Source organism: Pinus tabuliformis, chromosome 1_2 (genome assembly GCF_031772625.1).
Source record: "Pinus tabuliformis cultivar Carrire ecotype Pingquan chromosome 1_2, CPIR1, whole genome shotgun sequence".
In the NCBI taxonomy this organism is placed as follows: Eukaryota; Viridiplantae; Streptophyta; class Pinopsida; order Pinales; family Pinaceae; genus Pinus; species Pinus tabuliformis.
The window spans coordinates 1,128,917,025-1,128,922,906 of NC_142298.1; the positions used below are offsets into that span (position 1 = coordinate 1,128,917,025).

Consider the following 5,882-nt stretch of genomic DNA (forward strand, 5'->3'; position numbering starts at 1 on the left):
TACTTCCTTTGAAATTGCCTTGAGTGAATGATGTTGAATTGCTTGGTGATGTAGAATTGTTTTTGATATCTTGACACAGGGTTTGATATCTTGAAAATCGTCTCCATAGAGTTTGGGATTGCCTATAAATGCCTCTCTGAATTTACTCAAGCTACTGAGGACTGTTCCAGACAGTTGATTGTTTGATAGATTTAGGAAACTAAACGTAAGGTTGGTTAAAGATGTAACGACTTTCCCCTTGAGTTGATTGCTGGATAGATCAAGGTATCTGAGGTTTTGGAGATCACCCATTTGCATAGGTATTTCACCAGAAATATCATTTCCTTTCAAGTTAAGCTCTGTAAGCTGTTTCAGAGACCCAATACTCAACGAAATGTTACCAGAAAGTAAATTTACTTGCAAATCCAATACATCAAGATTATGTAACCCATAAAGCGCATCTCGTATACTTCCTGAAAATTTATTATTGCTAGCATTGAAAACACATAAAAGCCCTACCTTGGCAATCTCAGATGGAAGCTTACCTGAAAATCTATTACAGTCAATTTGTAGGTTAGATAAATTTCTAGCATTGCCAATATCTTTAGAAATGCTTTCTTCAAAGCTGTTAGAACTAAGATGTAGCAGCGAAACTCTTGGCAATCCCCATTCCAAAATAGAAAATATCAGTTTTTTACCTCAATCATTTCTATTCCAAAATATTTTAGAAATCAAAATAAACCTTGCAAATAAAAATGCAAACAAATTAGCCTATCTAGAAGTATGTTCTCTTTTGCATTGCATTTATGCTAAAAGGAAATGAAATGCAAAAAAGTAGGGTGATATTGCATATGAAAATAAATGGATAAAATACAAGGTGATATTGTATATGAGAATAAAAAGATTTGGACTTTTCTGTATATGGTGTTTCAGTTTCAATGCCAAAAATCTGCTAGAGCGGTTAAGAGAAAAGCACTTAATGTTTTTTGGAGACTCAATAAGTCAAAACCAATGGGAATCCATGGTCTGCATGCTTCAAGCAGTGTTTCCTAGCAATAAGAAAACTGTTAGTCAACAAGCTTCAATATTCAAGGCCCTGGTAAGCTGATAAATGTAGTTTCCATGGATAGTTGTGCATTTGATTATATGGTGAGTAATGAAGTCTTCCAATCTTCTTTCTCTTAAAAGGATTATGATGCCTCTGTGGAGTTTTTCTAGGAGTTTGACATAAGGTACACCATAGTTATTATGATTAAGTTGGATGCAAAGTTGAGTAGAGTTGATATGTAAATATAGGAAATAAATATGTAGTATATGGCAATGCCCACCACACTCATCATCAGTGATTCAGTGCAGACAATGCCATGATTTTGAAACAGGTAGGTAGAATAATTTGATACATTCTCTTGGATTCATAAGATTTCTTGTAAACCTTCTGTGTGCCATTTCAGAATCATCGTTCAATGGTACCAGAGAAAGAGCATACTTCTCATTCATAACTATATTTCAGTAGCATCCAAGAATAGCATAATATGCAATTTTAAATATAGCTGCTAATCTTGCAGCCTGCTATAATTTTATTTATATCTGTTGCAATGTTTGTTTTTCTTGCTATGTCATCTCATTTTGAACTAAAGGAACAGGTGCTTAGGACATTTTCAGGCCATACAACTCACAAGAGGCTTACAATTAAGGCCTGAGTCATAAGAGATGGAAATCTAAGCACTTCATCAAGTTGGAGGCAACCACATGTTTGAGAGATCCAGAGTCTGCAATGAATTCACAGGATCGAGCAAAAGTATGCTAAATTTAAATGTAAGTACTTGTTGGTTGTCAGAATATATTTTCTCACTGCAAGAGGGGCAGTTGACAGCAAAAATTGTCAATTTTGATACAGATTGGATTGCCATGCAGTACCATATTCTTCTACAGTTCGTTACAGTAAGGTTGGAAAATTGTAAAAGGAAGGTGACTTAGCAAAGGCTTTGATGATGTCAACATCATAAGAAGGCCAACATTTCGCTTTGATGTCTTGGAATAGCCAACCATCAAACATGACCTGTAACAAATTTCGAGCCGAGTTGTTTGATCTGCCTTCATTAGATGCCAGATAGTGGCAGGGCCATTGAATTATGAATATTTTGCCCATATGCACCAAACATAATTTACAGGTTGATATAAGAAAAGAATGCACAAGTGCCAGTGTAGGATGTAAAAAAGCTTATCGCATAATTTTTCCAGATTGTCCAAACTAACCATTAACACCCTTCTTATTGATGTTTACCACTTTATAGAGTATCATTCAAAAGCATTATTGGCCATCACAAACTTCCAACATACAATTTTATGATAGAGTATGAATGTTTACATAGGAACCATTTGTATCAGCCTAGAGGTCTTACTTCGCTGCCATGGCCATTTTTTGTCGCTTCAGAAAATATAGCACTTTCATCAAGGTCATAGCAGCAGCTTCATTATTCATGTTATGATGCTCTCTTTCCAAGACATCCTTTTCTCGCTCAAAATCTCTGTGTAATCAGTCAGAAAAGAAAGTATCTAGAGCTCTCTTTAAAGGAAGCAGTTTTGCCAGATGATTATCAGAGAAAAAAATTGTTTCTATTTCAGGTCCATATCAACCAAACTACAGATCAAATCTTTACCTGCATCCATTTTTTTCACTGATCCGCTGAATCCTAACCTGCCAACAAACAAGGTAACAAGACTATTTATTTTGTATAGATAGCTGAATTCAAAATTTTCTTTTAACTTTTTTTACTTTCATTAAAATATAAAACAACAACAAATAGCTATTGTTAAAACTCTGATGAGAGAAAAACTTTAGGTATACCTCCGGATGCCTTACATGTAAAACAGTACCAGTGATAGGGCTTTTAAGGGGCAGAGAAACAGATAATGGAGTGATGGCTCCTACAGAATCTGCGAGGTTGATGGTTGTTTCACCAAGGAAACCAAATTGAGAAGAGCCCTGGCAAGTTGCAGAAATTATATTTAAACAAAAGAAAAACAAATCAGAATTGCTTTAATGTTTTTGTGTTCAAGTCAATATAATGGTAAATATTCAATTATTTAAAAAGGATTAAAATGTATGTAAAAGATGAGAAATAGGCAGTACCGTTGATACAACAAGGTTGTACATTTTTTCATGATAATTCCCAGTTTTTGCATCTTGCTCGAGTCTTGTAGTTACAAAAATTGCATCAGAACATTGACAAGTTCCGTTATTGATGGAAGCTCTTCCTGTATTGCTTACGATTTTACCTGTCTCTAATGATATCAGGGATATACTCAACTTGTCATATCCCGGTTGTGGTACTTGAAATGAGCAGGACAATATATGTCCATTGTAGTTTTCAACTATGAAGAAACTGTAGAAGGCTGATCAACACAATGCTAGTTCAAAGTTAATAGAAGTTAACATAGATGCATCCATTCCTCTAGGTATCCTGAATAATCAAGATAATGTAGCAAAATGATCTTGATGACTTGGGTCATGCTCCAAATTGCCTTATTACAAGAAGACAGACGTTAATTAGTTCACCTGTGCTCTAAGAATAGGGTAAACTCAGATTATACAGGATTGTGCTCTAAGGATAGGGTAAACCCTAATTTTACAAGATTGGCGCCATTGCAATCAAAGGTCAGCTGTTCTGCTATATTTTTATCTAACATGGTTTTCTCAGGCATGTTCCTGACTTCGTAAATTGTTCTCTGGTCTGGAAGTGATATATAATAGGTAAGGAAAAACTATATATTATTTGCACAGTTACTCAAAATGAGAATTCCTAACCTTACTGCAAAGGTTTTTGCATAATTTGTAGCACTATCAAAAATGCAATGCATGAGTTTATCCTTTCAGACACTAATGGAAAACAAATCCATACGTGATAAATGCCGAGACCTGATGCTACGTTTAATAGATTGGTAAGGCGAGTGAACCTCCATTTTGTAACACAATTTATATGCAATTATCCATCTCAGAAGCTACAATTGAAATTCACCTAATCATAACAGCTGGTGAGAACTTGTCCTTGAATGGTTTTGTTTACAATGTTTTGCAAATAGATAAGCAACTTGGTCAGGACACATACTTGAGTGACTTGAAACTGGAGTTTGAACTCAGCTTTGGTCTTGTTCCTTTCAACCCTCCATTTTGCTGCCCTAAACATCCTGCTTCAAATTTTGGAAAAGAAATGTTTAAGGGATCAATCAAGGGAGTCTAAAGCAACACCTTGAAATGTATACACTAATTAGAATCCACAATGTATAATGGTAGTTCAATGCTATCATTTGTTAAAGTCTTGAATGAGTAAACATTGATCAACTGTTACGACCCTTTAGCCAATGTAAAGGATCATTTGTGGAAGTAAATGGTACGTGGGTTGATTGTGAGATTAGAATATATAGGAGATACTCTCCTGTTTATTAGAATTTGCAGTGCGATGCGTCGTCATTATTATAGTTTCCTGTCAGCAGGTACCAAGTTCAAATCTCCGAGCTAGATGCACTAATCTACACCAAGAAGTTTACTGGATATGCCATGCATCCCTTGGGTTACCTTACAAGTTTTTCCTTGGAAAAAAAACCCATTATCATCATTCTGCTTGGAATTCCTGATTCACATTTATTTTTAGCATATTCAGAATAAAATATATTATTTTGGGCTTATAAAGCATTAAAAATGGTAGCAGAGAATTGGTGATTGATTACATCTACTCTGTAGTAGAGTTTCCACCAAATTTATTTGACATATGTTTTCTACTTGACCTTCGGGGTTTAATTGAGGTAATCCAGAGAAATCTGACTAAAGAAAAAGGTTTAAATTGGTACAATGGAGTCTGAGATTTATATGAGCAAGTGTTTAAACCTCCATACAACTGAAAATATACAACAGTAAATAGAGGGAATGATCTCGCGGCCCTTAAATTGATCTTCTAAATGAGCATTCCTGTGAACGATTTAACTTCAGGGCCGTGAAAATATTTACTTACTCTCAAGCCTCCTGTCTTGAATGTCATTTCTGCAGTTCATCTTTCTTTGACGGCACAATACACTTATTTTCCTCTGCAATTTATGAAAATTCTAGCAAGAAACCACAAAAATCCATTAGTTAATTCTGCTCAACACGTGGCCATACTGTCCCTGGAAAAATCCGGGCAGGAAATTACAGAGGAGACACAGGCAAACCTGAGATAAACAAACAATTTATAATCATTTTTTCAATATTAAACAAGAAATGCTTAATAGGAAAGAAGAAAGAAGAAGACAAATAGGAAAGAAAATTGGAAAAGGAATAAGAGCACTAAAGAAAAGGAATTGCAAGGGGCTCCGACACAAAAAAGAAGCCAAAAAATTCCAATGCTCATTCCGGAAGAAAACGAGATTGCAGAACGCTGGTGATCAAACCCTACGAGCTCCCCCACAAATTCATCTCTACAAGAGCTGCCGAGATCCTTGCTTTGGAGCCAATTTGTAAATATTTGAAAGATTTTACACCCAACCTGCCTGAATTCCATAGGGGTTTTTAGGGTGTTTTCGGCATAGTGCTTGTCTAAATATTCTGCAATTTCATCAGAGTCTTGGATCCATGTTTCCCATCTCTAAACCCCGCGCTTGTGTTTATACCTGTTAACATTTTTTATGAAAAAGGAGAAAACTGAACTTAAATGATGATTCATTTCGAAATGTAAAGAGGTCATGCATGAAGCTGCCATTACTGAAAAAAATAATGATTCACTTCAAAATGTGAAGAGCTCCTGCATGAAGCTGCTATTGATGAACAATTTCGGTGCCTGATAAAGAAATAATTGCAAATTTGCAATATATTGTGGCCAAGACTCGAAACCTTGGAATAAGTGAAAACCTGTAATAAAAATGTGGTGAAC

At 35.3% G+C, this 5,882-nt stretch overlaps 2 long non-coding RNA genes across 2 annotated transcripts; both read right to left on the minus strand.

Moving 5' to 3' along the window:
• Positions 1 to 2,893: 2,893 nt before the first annotated feature.
• Positions 2,894 to 3,311, minus strand: LOC149210127 (uncharacterized). The gene is made up of 2 exons (XR_016252275.1): positions 3,113 to 3,311; positions 2,894 to 2,965 (listed from the first exon to the last, which is right to left on the minus strand). It is a non-coding gene; the product is annotated as an uncharacterized LOC149210127 (long non-coding RNA).
• A 782-nt stretch (positions 3,312 to 4,093) lies between these two features.
• Positions 4,094 to 5,090, minus strand: LOC149210128 (uncharacterized). The gene is made up of 2 exons (XR_016252276.1): positions 4,989 to 5,090; positions 4,094 to 4,167 (listed from the first exon to the last, which is right to left on the minus strand). It is a non-coding gene; the product is annotated as an uncharacterized LOC149210128 (long non-coding RNA).
• Positions 5,091 to 5,882: the final 792 nt, after the last annotated feature.